The sequence below is a fragment of the Stegostoma tigrinum genome, chromosome 50, assembly GCF_030684315.1.
Source record: "Stegostoma tigrinum isolate sSteTig4 chromosome 50, sSteTig4.hap1, whole genome shotgun sequence".
NCBI lineage: Eukaryota > Metazoa > Chordata > Chondrichthyes > Orectolobiformes > Stegostomatidae > Stegostoma > Stegostoma tigrinum.
Window position 1 is genome coordinate 1,099,280 of NC_081403.1, and position 24,582 is coordinate 1,123,861.

The 24,582-nt window shown below is 68.6% G+C and overlaps 1 pseudogene; it reads right to left on the bottom strand.

Moving 5' to 3' along the window:
• LOC125450109 (E3 ubiquitin-protein ligase BRE1B-like) overlaps nt 1–24,582 on the bottom strand; it is a 42,318-nt pseudogene that overhangs the window by 378 nt on the left and 17,358 nt on the right.

Below are 24,582 nucleotides of genomic sequence, written 5' to 3' on the forward strand. Positions count from 1 at the left end.
TCCCCGCGGTACAGACTGAGCCCTCCCTCCCGGGGACACCCTGGGCAGGGTGATGCTGTGTACCTCAGCCTTGGCTTTCTTCTCAGCTGCCATCAGCTGCACCTTGTCCCGCTGCTCCTTCGGGGCCGACTTGTACATGTCCAGCAGCAGCTTCATCTCCTTCTGGCTCTCCTGCGCCTTCCTGTTGGGGGCAGGAGCAGGAGCAGGCAGTTACTACGGCACAGAGTGTCTGGCCGGGGCAACAGACTGGGGTGGGGGGTGCGGGGAACAGATTCACAGACAGGGAGAGAGAGGGGACAGAGAGAGAGAGAGAGAGGGAGAGAGAGAGATGGGAGAAATGAGACAGGGAGGAGAGACAGATTCACAGACAGAGGGGGAGAGGGACAGACAGAGAGAGGGGAGAGATAAAGAGACCGAGAGATGGGAGAAATGAGAGGGAGAGAGTGAGAGAGATATAGAGACGGGGGGATAAAACCGAGAGAGAAAGAGGAGGTGAGAGAGACAGTGGGTGGGTTGTGGGGAGACAGATAGAAGGAAGAGAGAGAAAGCGAGATAGACAGACAGACGAAGGGTAACAGAGAGACTGGGAGCGACACAAACGGGGTTGGGGTTAGTGAGAGAGCACGTGGGGGACAGTGTGTCGGACATGGAAGATGGGGAGGGGAAGAAAGAGAGAGAGTGTGGGGGACTGACAGCATGTGTGTGAGAGAGCGAGGAGAGGGGGAGAGAGAGAGAGAGAAAGATGGGGTGAAACGAGAGAGGGAGAGAGACAGAGACGGAGAGATACAGAGACAGGAGGGATAAAACTGAGAGAGAAAGAGGTGAGAGAGACAGTGGGCGGGTTGTGGGGAGACAGACAGAAGGAAGAGAGAGAAAGCGAGACAGACAGACGAAGGTAACAGAGAATCTGAGGGAGACACAAACGGGGTTTAGTGAGAGAGCACGTGGGGGAGAGTGCGTCAGACATGGAAGATGGAGAGAGGGAGAGAAAGAGAGAGAGCATGAGAGATAGTGTGAGACAGAGAGAGAGAGAGACTGTTGCGGGGGGGAGACAGACAGAGAGAGAGAGAGAGAGAGAGTGTGGGGGGGAGAGAATACGAGAGGAGGGGGGTGGAGAGGGGGAGAGAGCAAGCATGGGAGACAGACAGCACGTGTGAGAGAGAGAGAGATAGAGAAAGGAAAGAGACGGAGATGTATGGAGGCAGAGAGAGAGAGATGGTCACTGGGGTTGTGGATAGGAGGGGCACAGGGACAGGGAGTAAGAGACAGTGAGACACACAGAGAGGGACAGAAACAGAGACTCACTTCAGCTCCACTTTGAGCTGCTTCAGGACATCAGAGTCCTTCTTCTTGCTGTCGTCTGCCTTGGACTTCTCCTTGTCCTTGTCCCGGTCGCGGTCCCTGTCCCGATCGCGGTCCCTGTCCCGCTCACGATCCTTATCCCTGTCCCGGTCCCGCTCCCGGTCTCGATCGCGCTCCCTCTCCCGTTCGGGCTCCCTATCCCTTTCCCCGCTCCTTGATTTTGGGTTTGTCGGGGTCTCTCCTGACCGGGGGCGGGGGGCTCCTCCTCCTTGCTCTCGGCCTGTTCCTTCTCCTCCTTCTCCTTCTTGATGGTGACGGCAGGTGGGGCAGCGCCTGGGCACTCCTTGGGTTCTTTCTTCACCCTCCGGCCCGTCCTCCTCCTTGATCTCCTCGGTGGAGACGGTGCTGGTGGTGGTAGAGGTCGAGCTGCTGGTGCTGTAGGTGGTGCTGTACGTGGTGGACGTGGCGGGAGAGCCAGAGGAGCTGCTGGCAGCTGGGCTCGGGTAGCACTGCACACGGGCCTGCCCATCGGGAAAGGACAGTCTCAGCGGGTGGGAGACTCCAAACCCCTTCCCCACCGCCACCATCACCATCACCATCACAGGGTCAGTGCTGAGGGAGTGGGCACTGTCGGAGGGTCAGCGCTGAGGGAGTGGGCACTGTCGGAGGGTCAGCGCTGAGGGAGCGGGCGCTGTCGGAGGGTCAGCGCTGAGGGAGCGGGCGCTGTTGGAGGGTCAGTGCTGAGGGAGTGGGCACTGTCGGAGGTCAGCGCTGAGGGAGCGGGCGCTGTTGGAGGGTCAGTGCTGAGGGAGTGGATACTGTCGGGGGGTCAGCGCTGAGGGGAGCGGGCACTGTCGGGGGGTCAGTGCTGAGGGAGGCGGGCGCTGTTGGAGGGTCAGTGCTGAGGGAGTGGGCACTGTCGGAGGGTCAGCGCTGAGGGAGCGGGCGCTGTTGGAGGGTCAGTGCTGAGGGAGTGGGCACTGTCTGAGGGTCAGCGCTGAGGGAGTGGGCACTGTCTGAGGGTCAGCGCTGAGGGAGCGGACGCTGTCGGAGGGTCAGTGCTGAGGGAGCGGGCACTGTCGGAGGGTCAGCGCTGAGGGAGCGGGCCCTGTCGGAGGGTCAGGGCCAAGGGAGCGGGCGTTGTCGGAGGGTCAGTGCTGAGGGAGTGGGCCCTGTCGGAGGGTCAGTGCTGAGGGAGTGGGCCCTGTCGGAGGGTCAGCGCTGAGGGAGTGGGCACTGTCTGAGGGTCAGCGCTGAGGGAGTGGGCGCTGTCAGAGGGTCAGCGCTGAGGGAGGTGGGCGCTGTTGGAGGGTCAGTGCTGAGGGGAGCGGGCACTGTCTGAGGGTCAGTGCTGAGGGAGTGGGCGCTGTTGGAGGGTCAGTGCTGAGGGAGTGGGCACTGTCTGAGGGTCAGCGCTGAGGGAGTGGGCACTGTCTGAGGGTCAGCGCTGAGGGAGTGGGCACTGTCTGAGGGTCAGCGCTGAGGGAGCGGGCACTGTCGGAGGGTCAGTCCTGAGGGAGCGGGCCCTGTCGGAGGGTCAGTGCTGAGGGAGCGGGGCCCTGTCGGAGGGTCAGTGCTGAGGGAGCGGGCACTGTTGGAGGGTCAGTGCTGAGGGAGCGGGCACTGTCGGAGGGTCAGTGCTGACGGAGTGGGCCCTGTCGGAGGGTCAGCACCGAGGGAGCGGGCACTGTCGGAGGGTCAGTGCCGAGGGAGGGGGCACTGTCGGAGGGTCAGTGCTGAGGAGCGGACACTGTCGGAGGGTCAGTGCTCTGGGAGCGGGCACTGTCGGAGGGTCAGTGCTGAGGGAGCGGGCACTGTCGGAGGGTCAGTGCTGAGGGGAGTGGGCCCTGTCGGAGAGTCAGTGCTGAGGGAGCGGGCACTGTTGGAGGGTCAGTGCTGAGGGAGCGGGCACTGTCGGAGGGTCAGTGCTGGCGGAGTGGGCCCTGTCGGAGGGTCAGCACCGAGGGAGCGGGCACTGTCGGAGGGTCAGTGCCGAGGGAGGGGGCACTGTCGGAGGGTCAGTGCTGAGGGAGCGGACACTGTCGGAGGGTCAGTGCCGAGGGAGGGGGCACTGTCGGAGGGTCAGTGCTGAGGGAGCGGGGCACTGTCGGAGGGTCAGTGCTGAGGGAGGGGGGCACTGTCGGAGGTTCAGCACCGAGGGAGCGGGCACTGTCAGAGGGTCAGTGCCGAGGGAGGGGGGCACTGTCGGAGGGTCAGTGCTGAGGGAGTGGGGCCCTGTCGGAGAGTCAGTGCTGAGGGAGCGGGCCCTGTCGGAGGGTCAGTGCTGGGGGAGCGGACACTGTTGGAGGGGTCAGTGCTGAGAGTGGGCACTGTCGGAGGGTCAGTGCTGAGGGAGCGGGCTCTGTCGGAGGGTCAGTGCTGGGGGAGCGGGCGCTGTCGGAGGGTCAGTGCTGAGGGAGCGGGCACTGTCGGAGGGTCAGTCCTGATGGAGCGGGCGCTGTCGGAGGGTCAGTGCTGAGGGAGCGGGCACTGCCGGAGGGTCAGTGCTGAGGGAGCGGGCACTGTCGGGGGGTCAGTGCTGAGGGAGGGGGCCCTGTCGGAGGGTCAGTGCTGAGGGAGGGGGCCCTGTCGGAGGGTCAGTGCTGAGGGAGCGGGCCCTGTCGGAGGGTCAGTGCTGAGGGAGCGGGTGCTGTCGGAGGGTCAGTGCTGAGGGAGCGGGCGCTGTCGGAGGGTCAGTGCTGAGGGAGTGGGCCCTGTCGGAGGGTCAGTGCTGAGGGAGTGGGCACTGTCGGAGGGTCAGTGCTGAGGGAGCGGGCCCTGTCGGAGGGTCAGTGCTGAGGGAGCGGGCCCTGTCGGAGGGTCAGTGCTGAGGGAGCGGGCACTGTCGGAGAGTCAGTGCTGAGGGAGCGGGCGCTGTCGGAGGGTCAGTGCTGAGGGAGCGGGCGCTGTCGGAGGGTCAGTGCTGAGGGAGCGGGCGCTGTCGGAGGGTCAGTGCTGAGGGAGCGGGCTCTGTCGGAGGGTCAGTGCTGAGGGAGTGGGCACTGTCGGAGGGTCAGTGCTGAGGGAGCGGGCACTGTCGGAGGGTCAGTGCTGACGGAGTGGGCACTGTCGGAGGGTCAGTGCTGAGGGAGCGGGCACTGTCGGAGGGTCAGTGCTGAGGGAGCGGGCCCTGTCGGAGGGTCAGTGCTGAGGGAGCGGGCGCTGTCGGAGGGTCAGTGCTGAGGGAGTGGGCACTGTCGGAGGGTCAGTGCTGAGGGAGCGGGCACTGTCGGAGGGTCAGTGCTGAGGGAGCGGGCACTGTCGGAGGGTCAGTGCTGACGGAGTGGGCACTGTCGGAGGGTCAGTGCTGAGGGAGCGGGCGCTGTCGGAGGGTCAGTGCTGAGGGAGCGGGCGCTGTCGGAGGGTCAGTGCTGAGGGAGCGGGCGCTGTCGGAGGGTCAGTGCTGAGGGAGCGGGCTCTGTCGGAGGGTCAGTGCTGAGGGAGCGGGCACTGTCGGAGGGTCAGTGCTGAGGGAGCGGGCACTGTCGGAGGGTCAGTGCTGACGGAGTGGGCACTGTCGGAGGGTCAGTGCTGAGGGAGCGGGCACTGTCGGAGGGTCAGTGCTGAGGGAGCGGGCCCTGTCGGAGGGTCAGTGCTGAGGGAGCGGGCGCTGTCGGAGGGTCAGTGCTGAGGGAGTGGGCACTGTCGGAGGGTCAGTGCTGAGGGAGCGGGTGCTGTCGGAGGGTCAGTGCTGAGGGAGCGGGCACTGTCGGAGGGTCAGTGCTGAGGGAGCGGGCACTGTCGGAGGGTCAGTGCTGAGGGAGCGGGCCCTGTCGGAGGGTCAGTGCTGAGGGAGCGGGCCCTGTCAGAGGGTCAGTGCGGAGGGAGCGGGCACTGTCGGAGGGTCAGTGCTGAGGGAGCGGGCACTGTCGGAGGGTCAGCGCTGAGGGAGCGGGCACTGTCGGAGGGTCAGTGCTGAGGGAGCGGGCACTGTCGGAGGGTCAGTGCTGAGGGAGCGGGCACTGTCGGAGGGTCAGTGCTGAGGGAGTGGGCACTGTTGGAGGGTCAGTGCTGAGGGAGCGGGCCCTGTCGGAGGGTCAGTGCCGAGGGAGTGGGCCCTGTCGGAGGGTCAGTGCTGAGGGAGCGGACACTGTCGGAGGGTCAGTGCTGAGGGAGCGGGCGCTGTCGAAGGGTCAGTGCTGAGGGAGTGGGCTCTGTCGGAGGGTCAGTGCTGAGGGAGCGGGCACTGTCAGAGGGTCAGTGCCGAGGGAGGGGGCACTGTCGGAGGGTCAGTGCTGAGGGAGTGGGCCCTGTCGGAGAGTCAGTGCTGAGGGAGCGGGCCCTGTCGGAGGGTCAGTGCTGAGGGAGCGGGCACTGTCGGAGGGTCAGTGCTGAGGGAGCGGGCACTGTCGGAGGGTCAGTGCTGAGGGAGCGGGCCCTGTCGGAGGGTCAGTGCTGAGGGAGCGGGCCCTGTCGGAGAGTCAGTGCTGAGGGAGCGGGCACTGTCGGAGGGTCAGTGCTGAGGGAGCGGGCCCTGTCGGAGGGTCAGTCCTGAGGGAGCGGGCCCTGTCGGAGAGTCAGTGCTGAGGGAGCGGGCACTGTCGGAGGGTCAGTGCTGAGGGAGCGGGGCACTGTCGGAGGGTCAGTGCTGAGGGAGTGGGCCCTGTCGGAGAGTCAGTGCTGAGGGAGCGGGCACTGTTGGAGGGTCAGTGCTGAGGGAGCGGGCACTGTCGGAGGGTCAGTGCTGACGGAGTGGGCCCTGTCGGAGGGTCAGCACCGAGGGAGCGGGCACTGTCGGAGGGTCAGTGCCGAGGGAGGGGGCACTGTCGGAGGGTCAGTGCTGAGGGAGCGGACACTGTCGGAGGGTCAGTGCTGAGGGAGCGGGCACTGTCGGAGGGTCAGTGCTGAGGGAGCGGGCACTGTCGGAGGGTCAGTGCTGAGGGAGTGGGCCCTGTCGGAGAGTCAGTGCTGAGGGAGCGGGCACTGTTGGAGGGTCAGTGCTGAGGGAGCGGGCACTGTCGGAGGGTCAGTGCTGGCGGAGTGGGCCCTGTCGGAGGGTCAGCACCGAGGGAGCGGGCACTGTCGGAGGGTCAGTGCCGAGGGAGGGGGCACTGTCGGAGGGTCAGTGCTGAGGGAGCGGACACTGTCGGAGGGTCAGTGCCGAGGGAGGGGGCACTGTCGGAGGGTCAGTGCTGAGGGAGCGGGCACTGTCGGAGGGTCAGTGCTGAGGGAGGGGGCACTGTCGGAGGTTCAGCACCGAGGGAGCGGGCACTGTCAGAGGGTCAGTGCCGAGGGAGGGGGCACTGTCGGAGGGTCAGTGCTGAGGGAGTGGGCCCTGTCGGAGAGTCAGTGCTGAGGGAGCGGGCCCTGTCGGAGGGTCAGTGCTGGGGGAGCGGACACTGTTGGAGGGTCAGTGCTGAGAGTGGGCACTGTCGGAGGGTCAGTGCTGAGGGAGCGGGCTCTGTCGGAGGGTCAGTGCTGGGGGAGCGGGCGCTGTCGGAGGGTCAGTGCTGAGGGAGCGGGCACTGTCGGAGGGTCAGTCCTGATGGAGCGGGCGCTGTCGGAGGGTCAGTGCTGAGGGAGCGGGCACTGCCGGAGGGTCAGTGCTGAGGGAGCGGGCACTGTCGGGGGGTCAGTGCTGAGGGAGGGGGCCCTGTCGGAGGGTCAGTGCTGAGGGAGGGGGCCCTGTCGGAGGGTCAGTGCTGAGGGAGCGGGCCCTGTCGGAGGGTCAGTGCTGAGGGAGCGGGTGCTGTCGGAGGGTCAGTGCTGAGGGAGCGGGCACTGTCGGAGGGTCAGTGCTGAGGGAGTGGGCCCTGTCGGAGGGTCAGTGCTGAGGGAGTGGGCACTGTCGGAGGGTCAGTGCTGAGGGAGCGGGCCCTGTCGGAGGGTCAGTGCTGAGGGAGCGGGCCCTGTCGGAGGGTCAGTGCTGAGGGAGCGGGCACTGTCGGAGAGTCAGTGCTGAGGGAGCGGGCGCTGTCGGAGAGTCAGTGCTGAGGGAGCGGGCGCTGTCGGAGGGTCAGTGCTGAGGGAGCGGGCGCTGTCGGAGGGTCAGTGCTGAGGGAGCGGGCGCTGTCGGAGGGTCAGTGCTGAGGGAGCGGGCTCTGTCGGAGGGTCAGTGCTGAGGGAGTGGGCACTGTCGGAGGGTCAGTGCTGAGGGAGCGGGCACTGTCGGAGGGTCAGTGCTGACGGAGTGGGCCCTGTCGGAGAGTCAGTGCTGAGGGAGCGGGCCCTGTCAGAGGGTCAGTGCTGAGGGAGCGGGCACTGTCGGGGGGTCAGCGCTGAGGGAGCGGACACTGTCGGGGGGTCAGCGCTGAGGGAGCGGGCACTGTCGGAGGGTCAGTGCTGAGGGAGCGGGCACTGTCGGAGGGTCAGTGCTGAGGGAGCGGGCACTGTTGGAGGGTCAGTGCTGAGGGAGCGGGCACTGTCGGAGGGTCAGCGCTGAGGGAGCGGGCACTGTCGGAGGGTCAGTGCTGGGGGAGCGGGCACTGTCGGAGGGTCAGCGCTGAGGGAGCGGGCACTGTCGGAGGGTCAGCGCTGAGGGAGCGGGCACTGTCGGAGGGTCAGTGCTGGGGGAGCGGGCCCTGTCGGAGGGTCAGTGCTGAGGGAGCGGGCCCTGTCGGAGGGTCAGTGCTGAGGGAGCGGGCGCTGTCGGAGGGTCAGTGCTGAGGGAGCGGGCCCTGTCGGGGGGTCAGCGCTGAGGGAGCGGGCACTGTCGGAGGGTCAGTGCTGAGGGAGCGGGCACTGTCGGAGGGTCAGTGCTGAGGGAGCGGGCTCTGTCGGAGGGTCAGTGCTGAGGGAGTGGGCACTGTTGGAGGGTCAGTGCTGAGGGAGCGGGCCCTGTCGGAGGGTCAGTGCTGAGGGAGCGGGCCCTGTCGGAGGGTCAGTGCTGAGGGAGCGGGCCCTGTCGGAGGGTCAGTGCTGAGGGAGCGGGCGCTGTTGGAGGGTCAGCGCGGAGGGAGCGGGCACTGTCGGAGGGTCAGTGCTGAGGGAGCGGGCCCTGTTGGAGGGTCAGTGCTGAGGGAGCGGGCTCTGTTGGAGGGGATGCGCTGAGGGAGCGGGCTCTGTCGGAGGGTCAGTGCTGAGGGAGCGGGCCCTGTTGGAGGGTCAGTGCTGAGGGAGCGGATACTGTCGGAGGGTCAGTGCTGAGGGAGCGGATACTGTCGGAGGGTCAGTGCTGGGGGAGCGGGCTCTGTTGGAGGGTCAGCGCTGAGGGAGCGGGCCCTGTTGGAGGGTCAGTGCTGAGGGAGGGGACACTGTCGGAGGGTCAGTGCTGAGGGAGCGGATACTGTCGGGGGGGTCAGTGCTGAGGGAGCGGGCACTGTCGGAGGGTCAGTGCTGAGGGAGCGGATACTGTCGGAGGGTCAGTGCTGAGGGAGCGGATACTGTCGGAGGGTCAGTGCTGGGGGAGCGGGCTCTGTTGGAGGGTCAGCGCTGAGGGAGCGGGCCCTGTTGGAGGGTCAGTGTTGAGGGAGCGGGCACTGTCGGAGGGTCAGTGCTGAGGGAGCGGATACTGTTGGAGGGTCAGTGCTGAGGGAGGGGACACTGTCAGAGGGTCAGTGCTGAGGGAGCGGATACTGTCGGAGGGTCAGCGCTGAGGGAGCGGGCACTGTCGGAGGGTCAGTGCTGAGGGAGCGGGCCCTGTTGGAGGGTCAGTGCTGAGGGAGGGGACACTGTCGGAGGGTCAGTGCTGGGGGAGCGGGCCCTGTCGGAGGGTCAGTGCTGAGGGAGGGGACACTGTCGGAGGGTCAGTGCTGAGGGAGCGGGCACTGTCGGAGGGTCAGTGCTGAGGGAGGGGACACTGTTGGAGGGTCAGTGCTGAGGGAGCGGGCCCTGTTGGAGGGTCAGTGCTGAGGGAGTGGGCACTGTCGGAGGGTCAGCGCTGAGGGAGCGGGCGCTGTTGGAGGGTCAGTGCTGAGGGAGTGGGCACTGTCTGAGGGTCAGCGCTGAGGGAGTGGGCACTGTCTGAGGGTCAGCGCTGAGGGAGCGGACGCTGTCGGAGGGTCAGTGCTGAGGGAGCGGGCCCTGTCGGAGGGTCAGCGCTGAGGGAGTGGGCACTGTCAGAGGGTCAGTGCCGAGGGAGCGGGCCCTGTCGGAGGGTCAGCGCTGAGGGAGCGGGCTCTGTCGGAGGGTCAGCGCTGAGGGAGTGGGCACTGTCGGAGGGTCAGTGCTGAGGGAGTGGGCACTGTCGGAGGGTCAGTGCCGAGGGAGCGGGCCCTGCCGGAGGGTCAGTGCCGAGGGAGCGGGCCCTGCCGGAGGGTCAGTGCCGAGGGAGCGGGCCCTGTCGGAGGGTCAGCGCTGAGGGAGTGGGCCCTGCCGGAGGGTCAGTGCCGAGGGAGCGGGCCCTGTCGGAGGGTCAGCGCTGAGGGAGTGGGCACTGTCGGAGGGTCAGCGCTGAGGGAGTGGGCACTGTCGGAGGGTCAGTGCCGTGGGAGTGGGCACTGTCGGAGGGTCAGTGCCGAGGGAGCGGGCCCTGCCGGAGGGTCAGTGCCGAGGGAGCGGGCCCTGCCGGAGGGTCAGTGCCGAGGGAGCGGGCCCTGCCGGAGGGTCAGTGCTGAGGGAGTGGGCCCTGTCGGAGAGTCAGTGCTGAGGGAGCGGGCACTGTTGGAGGGTCAGTGCTGAGGGAGCGGGCACTGTCAGAGGGTCAGTGCTGAGGGAGCGGATACTGTCGGAGGGTCAGCGCTGAGGGAGCGGGCACTGTCGGAGGGTCAGTGCTGAGGGAGCGGGGCCCTGTTGGAGGGTCAGTGCTGAGGGAGGGGACACTGTCGGAGGGTCAGTGCTGGGGGAGCGGGCCCTGTCGGAGGGTCAGTGCTGAGGGAGGGGACACTGTCGGAGGGTCAGTGCTGAGGGAGCGGGCACTGTCGGAGGGTCAGTGCTGAGGGAGGGGACACTGTTGGAGGGTCAGTGCTGAGGGAGCGGGCCCTGTTGGAGGGTCAGTGCTGAGGGAGTGGGCACTGTCGGAGGGTCAGCGCTGAGGGAGCGGGCGCTGTTGGAGGGTCAGCGCTGAGGGAGTGGGCACTGTCTGAGGGTCAGCGCTGAGGGAGTGGGCACTGTCTGAGGGTCAGCGCTGAGGGAGCGGACGCTGTCGGAGGGTCAGTGCTGAGGGAGCGGGCCCTGTCGGAGGGTCAGCGCTGAGGGAGTGGGCACTGTCAGAGGGTCAGTGCCGAGGGAGCGGGCCCTGTCGGAGGGTCAGCGCTGAGGGAGCGGGCTCTGTCGGAGGGTCAGCGCTGAGGGAGTGGGCACTGTCGGAGGGTCAGTGCTGAGGGAGTGGGCACTGTCGGAGGGTCAGTGCCGAGGGAGCGGGCCCTGCCGGAGGGTCAGTGCCGAGGGAGCGGGCCCTGCCGGAGGGTCAGTGCCGAGGGAGCGGGCCCTGTCGGAGGGTCAGCGCTGAGGGAGCGGGCACTGTCGGAGGGTCAGTGCTGGGGGAGCGGGCCCTGTCGGAGGGTCAGTGCTGAGGGAGCGGGCCCTGTCGGAGGGTCAGTGCTGAGGGAGCGGGCGCTGTCGGAGGGTCAGTGCTGAGGGAGCGGGCCCTGTCGGGGGGTCAGCGCTGAGGGAGCGGGCACTGTCGGAGGGTCAGTGCTGAGGGAGCGGGCACTGTCGGAGGGTCAGTGCTGAGGGAGCGGGCTCTGTCGGAGGGTCAGTGCTGAGGGAGTGGGCACTGTTGGAGGGTCAGTGCTGAGGGAGCGGGCCCTGTCGGAGGGTCAGTGCTGAGGGAGCGGGCCCTGTCGGAGGGTCAGTGCTGAGGGAGCGGGCCCTGTCGGAGGGTCAGTGCTGAGGGAGCGGGCGCTGTTGGAGGGTCAGCGCGGAGGGAGCGGGCACTGTCGGAGGGTCAGTGCTGAGGGAGCGGGCCCTGTTGGAGGGTCAGTGCTGAGGGAGCGGGCTCTGTTGGAGGGGATGCGCTGAGGGAGCGGGCTCTGTCGGAGGGTCAGTGCTGAGGGAGCGGGCCCTGTTGGAGGGTCAGTGCTGAGGGAGCGGATACTGTCGGAGGGTCAGTGCTGAGGGAGCGGATACTGTCGGAGGGTCAGTGCTGGGGGAGCGGGCTCTGTTGGAGGGTCAGCGCTGAGGGAGCGGGCCCTGTTGGAGGGTCAGTGCTGAGGGAGGGGACACTGTCGGAGGGTCAGTGCTGAGGGAGCGGATACTGTCGGGGGGTCAGTGCTGAGGGAGCGGGCACTGTCGGAGGGTCAGTGCTGAGGGAGCGGATACTGTCGGAGGGTCAGTGCTGAGGGAGCGGATACTGTCGGAGGGTCAGTGCTGGGGGAGCGGGCTCTGTTGGAGGGTCAGCGCTGAGGGAGCGGGCCCTGTTGGAGGGTCAGTGTTGAGGGAGCGGGCACTGTCGGAGGGTCAGTGCTGAGGGAGCGGATACTGTTGGAGGGTCAGTGCTGAGGGAGGGGACACTGTCAGAGGGTCAGTGCTGAGGGAGCGGATACTGTCGGAGGGTCAGCGCTGAGGGAGCGGGCACTGTCGGAGGGTCAGTGCTGAGGGAGCGGGCCCTGTTGGAGGGTCAGTGCTGAGGGAGGGGACACTGTCGGAGGGTCAGTGCTGGGGGAGCGGGCCCTGTCGGAGGGTCAGTGCTGAGGGAGGGGACACTGTCGGAGGGTCAGTGCTGAGGGAGCGGGCACTGTCGGAGGGTCAGTGCTGAGGGAGGGGACACTGTTGGAGGGTCAGTGCTGAGGGAGCGGGCCCTGTTGGAGGGTCAGTGCTGAGGGAGTGGGCACTGTCGGAGGGTCAGCGCTGAGGGAGCGGGCGCTGTTGGAGGGTCAGTGCTGAGGGAGTGGGCACTGTCTGAGGGTCAGCGCTGAGGGAGTGGGCACTGTCTGAGGGTCAGCGCTGAGGGAGCGGACGCTGTCGGAGGGTCAGTGCTGAGGGAGCGGGCCCTGTCGGAGGGTCAGCGCTGAGGGAGTGGGCACTGTCAGAGGGTCAGTGCCGAGGGAGCGGGCCCTGTCGGAGGGTCAGCGCTGAGGGAGCGGGCTCTGTCGGAGGGTCAGCGCTGAGGGAGTGGGCACTGTCGGAGGGTCAGTGCCGAGGGAGTGGGCACTGTCGGAGGGTCAGTGCCGAGGGAGCGGGCCCTGCCGGAGGGTCAGTGCCGAGGGAGCGGGCCCTGCCGGAGGGTCAGTGCCGAGGGAGCGGGCCCTGTCGGAGGGTCAGCGCTGAGGGAGTGGGCCCTGCCGGAGGGTCAGTGCCGAGGGAGCGGGCCCTGTCGGAGGGTCAGCGCTGAGGGAGTGGGCACTGTCGGAGGGTCAGCGCTGAGGGAGTGGGCACTGTCGGAGGGTCAGTGCCGTGGGAGTGGGCACTGTCGGAGGGTCAGTGCCGAGGGAGCGGGCCCTGCCGGAGGGTCAGTGCCGAGGGAGCGGGCCCTGCCAGAGGGTCAGTGCCGAGGGAGCGGGCCCTGCCGGAGGGTCAGTGCTGAGGGAGTGGGCCCTGTCGGAGAGTCAGTGCTGAGGGAGCGGGCACTGTTGGAGGGTCAGTGCTGAGGGAGCGGGCACTGTCAGAGGGTCAGTGCTGAGGGAGCGGATACTGTCGGAGGGTCAGCGCTGAGGGAGCGGGCACTGTCGGAGGGTCAGTGCTGAGGGAGCGGGCCCTGTTGGAGGGTCAGTGCTGAGGGAGGGGACACTGTCGGAGGGTCAGTGCTGGGGGAGCGGGCCCTGTCGGAGGGTCAGTGCTGAGGGAGGGGACACTGTCGGAGGGTCAGTGCTGAGGGAGCGGGCACTGTCGGAGGGTCAGTGCTGAGGGAGGGGACACTGTTGGAGGGTCAGTGCTGAGGGAGCGGGCCCTGTTGGAGGGTCAGTGCTGAGGGAGTGGGCACTGTCGGAGGGTCAGCGCTGAGGGAGCGGGCGCTGTTGGAGGGTCAGTGCTGAGGGAGTGGGCACTGTCTGAGGGTCAGCGCTGAGGGAGTGGGCACTGTCTGAGGGTCAGCGCTGAGGGAGCGGACGCTGTCGGAGGGTCAGTGCTGAGGGAGCGGGCCCTGTCGGAGGGTCAGCGCTGAGGGAGTGGGCACTGTCAGAGGGTCAGTGCCGAGGGAGCGGGCCCTGCCGGAGGGTCGGTGCCGAGGGAGCGGGCCCTGCCGGAGGGTCAGTGCCGAGGGAGCGGGCCCTGCCGGAGGGTCAGTGCTGAGGGAGTGGGCCCTGTCGGAGAGTCAGTGCTGAGGGAGCGGGCACTGTTGGAGGGTCAGTGCTGAGGGAGCGGGCACTGTCAGAGGGTCAGTGCTGAGGGAGCGGATACTGTCGGAGGGTCAGCGCTGAGGGAGCGGGCACTGTCGGAGGGTCAGTGCTGAGGGAGCGGGCCCTGTTGGAGGGTCAGTGCTGAGGGAGGGGACACTGTCGGAGGGTCAGTGCTGGGGGAGCGGGCCCTGTCGGAGGGTCAGTGCTGAGGGAGGGGACACTGTCGGAGGGTCAGTGCTGAGGGAGCGGGCACTGTCGGAGGGTCAGTGCTGAGGGAGGGGACACTGTTGGAGGGTCAGTGCTGAGGGAGCGGGCCCTGTTGGAGGGTCAGTGCTGAGGGAGTGGGCACTGTCGGAGGGTCAGCGCTGAGGGAGCGGGCGCTGTTGGAGGGTCAGTGCTGAGGGAGTGGGCACTGTCTGAGGGTCAGCGCTGAGGGAGTGGGCACTGTCTGAGGGTCAGCGCTGAGGGAGCGGACGCTGTCGGAGGGTCAGCGCTGAGGGAGCGGGCCCTGTCGGAGGGTCAGCGCTGAGGGAGTGGGCACTGTCGGGGGGTCAGCGCTGAGGGAGCGGGCACTGTCTGAGGGTCAGCGCTGAGGGAGTGGGCACTGTCTGAGGGTCAGCGCTGAGGGAGCGGGCCCTGTCAGAGGGTCAGTGCTGAGGGAGCGGGCACTGTCGGGGGGTCAGCGCTGAGGGAGCGGACACTGTCGGGGGGTCAGCGCTGAGGGAGCGGGCACTGTCGGAGGGTCAGTGCTGAGGGAGCGGGCACTGTCGGAGGGTCAGCGCTGAGGGAGCGGGCACTGTCGGAGGGTCAGTGCTGAGGGAGCGGGCACTGTCGGAGGGTCAGCGCTGAGGGAGCGGGCACTGTCGGAGGGTCAGTGCTGGGGGAGCGGGCACTGTCGGAGGGTCAGCGCTGAGGGAGCGGGCACTGTCGGAGGGTCAGCGCTGAGGGAGCGGGCACTGTCGGAGGGTCAGTGCTGGGGGAGCGGGCCCTGTCGGAGGGTCAGTGCTGAGGGAGCGGGCCCTGTCGGAGGGTCAGTGCTGAGGGAGCGGGCGCTGTCGGAGGGTCAGTGCTGAGGGAGCGGGCCCTGTCGGGGGGTCAGCGCTGAGGGAGCGGGCACTGTCGGAGGGTCAGTGCTGAGGGAGCGGGCACTGTCGGAGGGTCAGTGCTGAGGGAGCGGGCTCTGTCGGAGGGTCAGTGCTGAGGGAGTGGGCACTGTTGGAGGGTCAGTGCTGAGGGAGCGGGCCCTGTCGGAGGGTCAGTGCTGAGGGAGCGGGCCCTGTCGGAGGGTCAGTGCTGAGGGAGCGGGCCCTGTCGGAGGGTCAGTGCTGAGGGAGCGGGCGCTGTTGGAGGGTCAGCGCGGAGGGAGCGGGCACTGTCGGAGGGTCAGTGCTGAGGGAGCGGGCCCTGTTGGAGGGTCAGTGCTGAGGGAGCGGGCTCTGTTGGAGGGGATGCGCTGAGGGAGCGGGCTCTGTCGGAGGGTCAGTGCTGAGGGAGCGGGCCCTGTTGGAGGGTCAGTGCTGAGGGAGCGGATACTGTCGGAGGGTCAGTGCTGAGGGAGCGGATACTGTCGGAGGGTCAGTGCTGGGGGAGCGGGCTCTGTTGGAGGGTCAGCGCTGAGGGAGCGGGCCCTGTTGGAGGGTCAGTGCTGAGGGAGGGGACACTGTCGGAGGGTCAGTGCTGAGGGAGCGGATACTGTCGGGGGGTCAGTGCTGAGGGAGCGGGCACTGTCGGAGGGTCAGTGCTGAGGGAGCGGATACTGTCGGAGGGTCAGTGCTGAGGGAGCGGATACTGTCGGAGGGTCAGTGCTGGGGGAGCGGGCTCTGTTGGAGGGTCAGCGCTGAGGGAGCGGGCCCTGTTGGAGGGTCAGTGTTGAGGGAGCGGGCACTGTCGGAGGGTCAGTGCTGAGGGAGCGGATACTGTTGGAGGGTCAGTGCTGAGGGAGGGGACACTGTCAGAGGGTCAGTGCTGAGGGAGCGGATACTGTCGGAGGGTCAGCGCTGAGGGAGCGGGCACTGTCGGAGGGTCAGTGCTGAGGGAGCGGGCCCTGTTGGAGGGTCAGTGCTGAGGGAGGGGACACTGTCGGAGGGTCAGTGCTGGGGGAGCGGGCCCTGTCGGAGGGTCAGTGCTGAGGGAGGGGACACTGTCGGAGGGTCAGTGCTGAGGGAGCGGGCACTGTCGGAGGGTCAGTGCTGAGGGAGGGGACACTGTTGGAGGGTCAGTGCTGAGGGAGCGGGCCCTGTTGGAGGGTCAGTGCTGAGGGAGTGGGCACTGTCGGAGGGTCAGCGCTGAGGGAGCGGGCGCTGTTGGAGGGTCAGTGCTGAGGGAGTGGGCACTGTCTGAGGGTCAGCGCTGAGGGAGTGGGCACTGTCTGAGGGTCAGCGCTGAGGGAGCGGACGCTGTCGGAGGGTCAGTGCTGAGGGAGCGGGCCCTGTCGGAGGGTCAGCGCTGAGGGAGTGGGCACTGTCAGAGGGTCAGTGCCGAGGGAGCGGGCCCTGTCGGAGGGTCAGCGCTGAGGGAGCGGGCTCTGTCGGAGGGTCAGCGCTGAGGGAGTGGGCACTGTCGGAGGGTCAGTGCTGAGGGAGTGGGCACTGTCGGAGGGTCAGTGCCGAGGGAGCGGGCCCTGCCGGAGGGTCAGTGCCGAGGGAGCGGGCCCTGCCGGAGGGTCAGTGCCGAGGGAGCGGGCCCTGTCGGAGGGTCAGCGCTGAGGGAGTGGGCCCTGCCGGAGGGTCAGTGCCGAGGGAGCGGGCCCTGTCGGAGGGTCAGCGCTGAGGGAGTGGGCACTGTCGGAGGGTCAGCGCTGAGGGAGTGGGCACTGTCGGAGGGTCAGTGCCGTGGGAGTGGGCACTGTCGGAGGGTCAGTGCCGAGGGAGCGGGCCCTGCCGGAGGGTCAGTGCCGAGGGAGCGGGCCCTGCCGGAGGGTCAGTGCCGAGGGAGCGGGCCCTGCCGGAGGGTCAGTGCTGAGGGAGTGGGCCCTGTCGGAGAGTCAGTGCTGAGGGAGCGGGCACTGTTGGAGGGTCAGTGCTGAGGGAGCGGGCACTGTCAGAGGGTCAGTGCTGAGGGAGCGGATACTGTCGGAGGGTCAGCGCTGAGGGAGCGGGCACTGTCGGAGGGTCAGTGCTGAGGGAGCGGGCCCTGTTGGAGGGTCAGTGCTGAGGGAGGGGACACTGTCGGAGGGTCAGTGCTGGGGGAGCGGGCCCTGTCGGAGGGTCAGTGCTGAGGGAGGGGACACTGTCGGAGGGTCAGTGCTGAGGGAGCGGGCACTGTCGGAGGGTCAGTGCTGAGGGAGGGGACACTGTTGGAGGGTCAGTGCTGAGGGAGCGGGCCCTGTTGGAGGGTCAGTGCTGAGGGAGTGGGCACTGTCGGAGGGTCAGCGCTGAGGGAGCGGGCGCTGTTGGAGGGTCAGCGCTGAGGGAGTGGGCACTGTCTGAGGGTCAGCGCTGAGGGAGTGGGCACTGTCTGAGGGTCAGCGCTGAGGGAGCGGACGCTGTCGGAGGGTCAGTGCTGAGGGAGCGGGCCCTGTCGGAGGGTCAGCGCTGAGGGAGTGGGCACTGTCAGAGGGTCAGTGCCGAGGGAGCGGGCCCTGTCGGAGGGTCAGCGCTGAGGGAGCGGGCTCTGTCGGAGGGTCAGCGCTGAGGGAGTGGGCACTGTCGGAGGGTCAGTGCTGAGGGAGTGGGCACTGTCGGAGGGTCAGTGCCGAGGGAGCGGGCCCTGCCGGAGGGTCAGTGCCGAGGGAGCGGGCCCTGCCGGAGGGTCAGTGCCGAGGGAGCGGGCCCTGTCGGAGGGTCAGCGCTGAGGGAGCGGGCACTGTCGGAGGGTCAGTGCTGGGGGAGCGGGCCCTGTCGGAGGGTCAGTGCTGAGGGAGCGGGCCCTGTCGGAGGGTCAGTGCTGAGGGAGCGGGCGCTGTCGGAGGGTCAGTGCTGAGGGAGCGGGCCCTGTCGGGGGGTCAGCGCTGAGGGAGCGGGCACTGTCGGAGGGTCAGTGCTGAGGGAGCGGGCACTGTCGGAGGGTCAGTGCTGAGGGAGCGGGCTCTGTCGGAGGGTCAGTGCTGAGGGAGTGGGCACTGTTGGAGGGTCAGTGCTGAGGGAGCGGGCCCTGTCGGAGGGTCAGTGCTGAGGGAGCGGGCCCTGTCGGAGGGTCAGTGCTGAGGGAGCGGGCCCTGTCGGAGGGTCAGTGCTGAGGGAGCGGGCGCTGTTGGAGGGTCAGCGCGGAGGGAGCGGGCACTGTCGGAGGGTCAGTGCTGAGGGAGCGGGCCCTGTTGGAGGGTCAGTGCTGAGGGAGCGGGCTCTGTTGGAGGGGATGCGCTGAGGGAGCGGGCTCTGTCGGAGGGTCAGTGCTGAGGGAGCGGGCCCTGTTGGAGGGTCAGTGCTGAGGGAGCGGATACTGTCGGAGGGTCAGTGCTGAGGGAGCGGATACTGTCGGAGGGTCAGTGCTGGGGGAGCGGGCTCTGTTGGAGGGTCAGCGCTGAGGGAGCGGGCCCTGTTGGAGGGTCAGTGCTGAGGGAGGGGACACTGTCGGAGGGTCAGTGCTGAGGGAGCGGATACTGTCGGGGGGTCAGTGCTGAGGGAGCGGGCACTGTCGGAGGGTCAGTGCTGAGGGAGCGGATACTGTCGGAGGGTCAGTGCTGAGGGAGCGGATACTGTCGGAGGGTCAGTGCTGGGGGAGCGGGCTCTGTTGGAGGGTCAGCGCTGAGGGAGCGGGCCCTGTTGGAGGGTCAGTGTTGAGGGAGCGGGCACTGTCGGAGGGTCAGTGCTGAGGGAGCGGATACTGTTGGAGGGTCAGTGCTGAGGGAGGGGACACTGTCAGAGGGTCAGTGCTGAGGGAGCGGATACTGTCGGAGGGTCAGCGCTGAGGGAGCGGGCACTGTCGGAGGGTCAGTGCTGAGGGAGCGGGCCCTGTTGGAGGGTCAGTGCTGAGGGAGGGGACACTGTCGGAGGGTCAGTGCTGGGGGAGCGGGCCCTGTCGGAGGGTCAGTGCTGAGGGAGGGGACACTGTCGGAGGGTCAGTGCTGAGGGAGCGGGCACTGTCGGAGGGTCAGTGCTGAGGGAGGGGACACTGTTGGAGGGTCAGTGCTGAGGGAGCGGGCCCTGTTGGAGGGTCAGTGCTGAGGGAGTGGGCACTGTCGGAGGGTCAGCGCTGAGGGAGCGGGCGCTGTTGGAGGGTCAGTGCTGAGGGAGTGGGCACTGTCTGAGGGTCAGCGCTGAGGGAGTGGGCACTGTCTGAGGGTCAGCGCTGAGGGAGCGGACGCTGTCGGAGGGTCAGTGCTGAGGGAGCGGGCCCTGTCGGAGGGTCAGCGCTGAGGGAGTGGGCACTGTCAGAGGGTCAGTGCCGAGGGAGCGGGCCCTGTCGGAGGGTCAGCGCTGAGGGAGCGGGCTCTGTCGGAGGGTCAGCGCTGAGGGAGTGGGCACTGTCGGAGGGTCAGTGCCGAGGGAGTGGGCACTGTCGGAGGGTCAGTGCCGAGGGAGCGGGCCCTGCCGGAGGGTCAGTGCCGAGGGAGCGGGCCCTGCCGGAGGGTCAGTGCCGAGGGAGCGGGCCCTGTCGGAGGGTCAGCGCTGAGGGAGTGGGCCCTGCCGGAGGGTCAGTGCCGAGGGAGCGGGCCCTGTCGGAGGGTCAGCGCTGAGGGAGTGGGCACTGTCGGAGGGTCAGCGCTGAGGGAGTGGGCACTGTCGGAGGGTCAGTGCCGTGGGAGTGGGCACTGTCGGAGGGTCAGTGCCGAGGGAGCGGGCCCTGCCGGAGGGTCAGTGCCGAGGGAGCGGGCCCTGCCGGAGGGTCAGTGCCGAGGGAGCGGGCCCTGCCGGAGGGTCAGTGCTGAGGGAGTGGGCCCTGTCGGAGAGTCAGTGCTGAGGGAGCGGGCACTGTTGGAGGGTCAGTGCTGAGGGAGCGGGCACTGTCAGAGGGTCAGTGCTGAGGGAGCGGATACTGTCGGAGGGTCAGCGCTGAGGGAGCGGGCACTGTCGGAGGGTCAGTGCTGAGGGAGCGGGCCCTGTTGGAGGGTCAGTGCTGAGGGAGGGGACACTGTCGGAGGGTCAGTGCTGGGGGAGCGGGCCCTGTCGGAGGGTCAGTGCTGAGGGAGGGGACACTGTCGGAGGGTCAGTGCTGAGGGAGCGGGCACTGTCGGAGGGTCAGTGCTGAGGGAGGGGACACTGTTGGAGGGTCAGTGCTGAGGGAGCGGGCCCTGTTGGAGGGTCAGTGCTGAGGGAGTGGGCACTGTCGGAGGGTCAGCGCTGAGGGAGCGGGCGCTGTTGGAGGGTCAGTGCTGAGGGAGTGGGCACTGTCTGAGGGTCAGCGCTGAGGGAGTGGGCACTGTCTGAGGGTCAGCGCTGAGGGAGCGGACGCTGTCGGAGGGTCAGTGCTGAGGGAGCGGGCCCTGTCGGAGGGTCAGCGCTGAGGGAGTGGGCACTGTCAGAGGGTCAGTGCCGAGGGAGCGGGCCCTGCCGGAGGGTCGGTGCCGAGGGAGCGGGCCCTGCCGGAGGGTCAGTGCCGAGGGAGCGGGCCCTGCCGGAGGGTCAGTGCTGAGGGAGTGGGCCCTGTCGGAGAGTCAGTGCTGAGGGAGCGGGCACTGTTGGAGGGTCAGTGCTGAGGGAGCGGGCACTGTCAGAGGGTCAGTGCTGAGGGAGCGGATACTGTCGGAGGGTCAGCGCTGAGGGAGCGGGCACTGTCGGAGGGTCAGTGCTGAGGGAGCGGGCCCAGTTGGAGGGTCAGTGCTGAGGGAGGGGACACTGTCGGAGGGTCAGTGCTGGGGGAGCGGGCCCTGTCGGAGGGTCAGTGCTGAGGGAGGGGACACTGTCGGAGGGTCAGTGCTGAGGGAGCGGGCACTGTCGGAGGGTCAGTGCTGAGGGAGGGGACACTGTTGGAGGGTCAGTGCTGAGGGAGCGGGCCCTGTTGGAGGGTCAGTGCTGAGGGAGTGGGCACTGTCGGAGGGTCAGCGCTGAGGGAGCGGGCGCTGTTGGAGGGTCAGTGCTGAGGGAGTGGGCACTGTCTGAGGGTCAGCGCTGAGGGAGTGGGCACTGTCTGAGGGTCAGCGCTGAGGGAGCGGACGCTGTCGGAGGGTCAGTGCTGAGGGAGCGGGCCCTGTCGGAGGGTCAGCGCTGAGGGAGTGGGCACTGTCAGAGGGTCAGTGCCGAGGGAGCGGGCCCTGTCGGAGGGTCAGCGCTGAGGGAGCGGGCTCTGTCGGAGGGTCAGCGCTGAGGGAGTGGGCACTGTCGGAGGGTCAGTGCTGAGGGAGTGGGCACTGTCGGAGGGTCAGTGCCGAGGGAGCGGGCCCTGCCGGAGGGTCAGTGCCGAGGGAGCGGGCCCTGCCGGAGGGTCAGTGCCGAGGGAGCGGGCCCTGTCGGAGGGTCAGCGCTGAGGGAGTGGGCCCTGCCGGAGGGTCAGTGCCGAGGGAGCGGGCCCTGTCGGAGGGTCAGCGCTGAGGGAGTGGGCACTGTCGGAGGGTCAGCGCTGAGGGAGTGGGCACTGTCGGAGGGTCAGTGCCGTGGGAGTGGGCACTGTCGGAGGGTCAGTGCCGAGGGAGCGGGCCCTGCCGGAGGGTCAGTGCCGAGGGAGCGGGCCCTGCCGGAGGGTCAGTGCCGAGGGAGCGGGCCCTGCCGGAGGGTCAGTGCCGAGGGAGCGGGCCCTGCCGGAGGGTCAGTGCCGAGGGAGCGGGCCCTGCCGGAGGGTCAGTGCCGAGGGAGCGGGCTCTGTCGGAGGGTCAGTGCCGAGGGAGCGGGCTCTGTCGGAGGGTCCGTGCCGAGGGAGCGGGCTCTGCCGGAGGGTCAGTGCTGAGGGAGCGGGCCCTGTCGGAGGGTCAGCGCTGAGGGAGCGGATACTGTCGGAGGGTCAGCGCTGAGGGAGCGGGCTCTGTCGGAGGGTCAGTGCCGAGGGAGCGGGCCCTGTCGGAGGGTCAGCGCTGAGGGAGCGGGCTCTGTCGGAGGGTCAGTGCCGAGGGAGCGGGCCCTGTCGGAGGGTCAGCGCTGAGGGAGCGGGCTCTGTCGGAGGGTCAGTGCCGAGGGAGCGGGCTCTGTCGGAGGGTCAGTGCTGAGGGAGCGGGCTCTGTCGGAGGGTCAGCGCTGAGGGAGTGGGCACTGTCGGAGGGTCAGCGCTGAGGGAGCGGGCACTGTCGGAGGGTCAGTGCTGAGGGAGTGGGCACTGTCGGAGGGTCAGTGCTGAGGGAGCGGGCTCTGTCGGAGGGTCAGTGCTGAGGGAGCGGGCTCTGTCGGAGGGTCAGTGCCGAGGGAGCGGGCTCTGTCGGAGGGTCAGTCCTGAGGGAGCGGGCCCTGCCGGAGGGTCAGTGCCGAGGGAGCGGGCACTGTCGGAGGGTCAGTGCTGAGGGAGCGGGCACTGTCGGAGGGTCAGTGCTGAGGGAGCGGGCTCTGTCGGAGGGTCAGTGCTGAGGGAGCGGGCTCTGTCGGAGGGTCAGTGCTGAGGGAGCGGGCTCTGTCGGAGGGTCAGTGCCGAGGGAGCGGGCACTGTCGGAGGGTCAGTGCTGAGGGAGCGGGCTCTGTCGGAGGGTCAGTGCTGAGGGAGCGGGCACTGTCGGAGGGTCAGTGCTGAGGGAGCGGGGACTGTCGGAGGGTCAGCGCTGAGGGAGCGGGCACTGTCGGAGGGTCAGTGCCGAGGGAGCGGGCACTGTCGGAGGGTCAGTGCTGAGGGAGCGGGCTCTGTCGGAGGGTCAGTGCTGAGGGAGCGGGCTCTGTCGGAGGGTCAGTGCCGAGGGAGCGGGCTCTGTCGGAGGGTCAGTGCCGAGGGAGCGGGCACTGTCGGAGGGTCAGTGCTGAGGGAGCGGGCTCTGTCGGAGGGTCAGTGCTGAGGGAGCGGGCACTGTCGGAGGGTCAGTGCTGAGGGAGCGGGGACTGTCGGAGGGTCAGCGCTGAGGGAGCGGGCACTGTCGGAGGGTCAGTGCCGAGGGAGCGGGCACTGTCGGAGGGTCAGTGCTGAGGGAGGGGGCACTGTCGGAGGGTCAGTGCCGAGGGAGCGGGCACTGTCGGTGGGTCAGCGCTGAGGGAGTGGGCACTGTCGGAGGGTCAGCGCTGAGGGAGCGGGCACTGTCGGAGGGTCAGTGCTGAGGGAGCGGGCACTGTCGGAGGGTCAGTGCTGAGGGAGCGGGCTCTGTCGGAGGGTCAGTGCCGAGGGAGCGGGCTCTGTCGGAGGGTCAGTCCTGAGGGAGCGGGCCCTGCCGGAGGGTCAGTGCCGAGGGAGCGGGCCCTGCCGGCGGGTCAGTGCTGAGGGAGCGGGCACTGTCGGAGGGTCAGTGCTGAGGGAGCGGGCTCTGTCGGAGGGTCAGTGCTGAGGGAGCGGGCTCTGTCGGAGGGTCAGTGCTGAGGGAGCGGGCTCTGTCGGAGGGTCAGTGCCGAGGGAGCGGGCACTGTCGGAGGGTCAGTGCTGAGGGAGCGGGCTCTGTCGGAGGGTCAGTGCTGAGGGAGCGGGCACTGTCGGAGGGTCAGTGCTGAGGGAGCGGGGACTGTCGGAGGGTCAGCGCTGAGGGAGCGGGCACTGTCGGAGGGTCAGTGCCGAGGGAGCGGGCACTGTCGGAGGGTCAGTGCTGAGGGAGGGGGCACTGTCGGAGGGTCAGTGCCGAGGGAGCGGGCACTGTCGGAGGGTCAGTGCTGAGGGAGCGGGGACTGTCGGAGGGTCATTACTGAGGGAGCGGGCCCTGTCAGAGGGTCAGTGCTGAGGGAGCGGGCACTGTCAGAGGGTCAGTGCTGAGGGAGCGGGCACTGTCGGAGGGTCAGCGCTGAGGGAGCGGGCACTGTCGGAGGGTCAGCGCTGAGAGAGTGGGCACTGCCGGAGGGTCAGTGCTGAGGGAGCGGGCCCTGCCGGAGGGTCAGTGCTGAGGGAGCGGGCACTGTCGGAGGGTCAGTGCCGAGGGAGCGGGCACTGTCGGAGGGTCAGTGCTGAGGGAGGGGGCAATGTCGGAGGGTCAGTGCCGAGGGAGCGGGCACTGTCGGAGGGTCAGCGCTGAGGGAGCGGGCACTGTCGGAGGGTCAGCGCTGAGGGAGCGGGCACTGTCGGAGGGTCAGTGCTGAGGGAGTGGGCACTGTCGGAGGGTCAGTGCTGAGGGAGCGGGCTCTGTCGGAGGGTCAGTGCTGAGGGAGCGGGCTCTGTCGGAGGGTCAGTGCCGAGGGAGCGGGCTCTGTCGGAGGGTCAGTCCTGAGGGAGCGGGCCCTGCCGGAGGGTCAGTGCCGAGGGAGCGGGCACTGTCGGAGGGTCAGTGCCGAGGGAGCGGGCACTGTCGGAGGGTCAGTGCTGAGGGAGGGGGCAATGTCGGAGGGTCAGTGCCGAGGGAGCGGGCACTGTCGGAGGGTCAGCGCTGAGGGAGCGGGCACTGTCGGAGGGTCAGCGCTGAGGGAGCGGGCACTGTCGGAGGGTCAGTGCTGAGGGAGTGGGCACTGTCGGAGGGTCAGTGCTGAGGGAGCGGGCTCTGTCGGAGGGTCAGTGCTGAGGGAGCGGGCTCTGTCGGAGGGTCAGTGCCGAGGGAGCGGGCTCTGTCGGAGGGTCAGTCCTGAGGGAGCGGGCCCTGCCGGAGGGTCAGTGCCGAGGGAGCGGGCACTGTCGGAGGGTCAGTGCTGAGGGAGCGGGCACTGTCGGAGGGTCAGTGCTGAGGGAGCGGGCTCTGTCGGAGGGTCAGTGCTGAGGGAGCGGGCTCTGTCGGAGGGTCAGTGCTGAGGGAGCGGGCTCTGTCGGAGGGTCAGTGCCGAGGGAGCGGGCACTGTCGGAGGGTCAGTGCTGAGGGAGCGGGCTCTGTCGGAGGGTCAGTGCTGAGGGAGCGGGCACTGTCGGAGGGTCAGTGCTGAGGGAGCGGGGACTGTCGGAGGGTCAGCGCTGAGGGAGCGGGCACTGTCGGAGGGTCAGTGCCGAGGGAGCGGGCACTGTCGGAGGGTCAGTGCTGAGGGAGGGGGCACTGTCGGAGGGTCAGTGCCGAGGGAGCGGGCACTGTCGGAGGGTCAGTGCTGAGGGAGCGGGGACTGTCGGAGGGTCATTACTGAGGGAGCGGGCCCTGTCAGAGGGTCAGTGCTGAGGGAGCGGGCACTGTCAGAGGGTCAGTGCTGAGGGAGCGGGCACTGTCGGAGGGTCAGCGCTGAGGGAGCGGGCACTGTCGGAGGGTCAGCGCTGAGAGAGTGGGCACTGCCGGAGGGTCAGTGCTGAGGGAGCGGGCCCTGCCGGAGGGTCAGTGCTGAGGGAGCGGGCACTGTCGGAGGGTCAGTGCTGA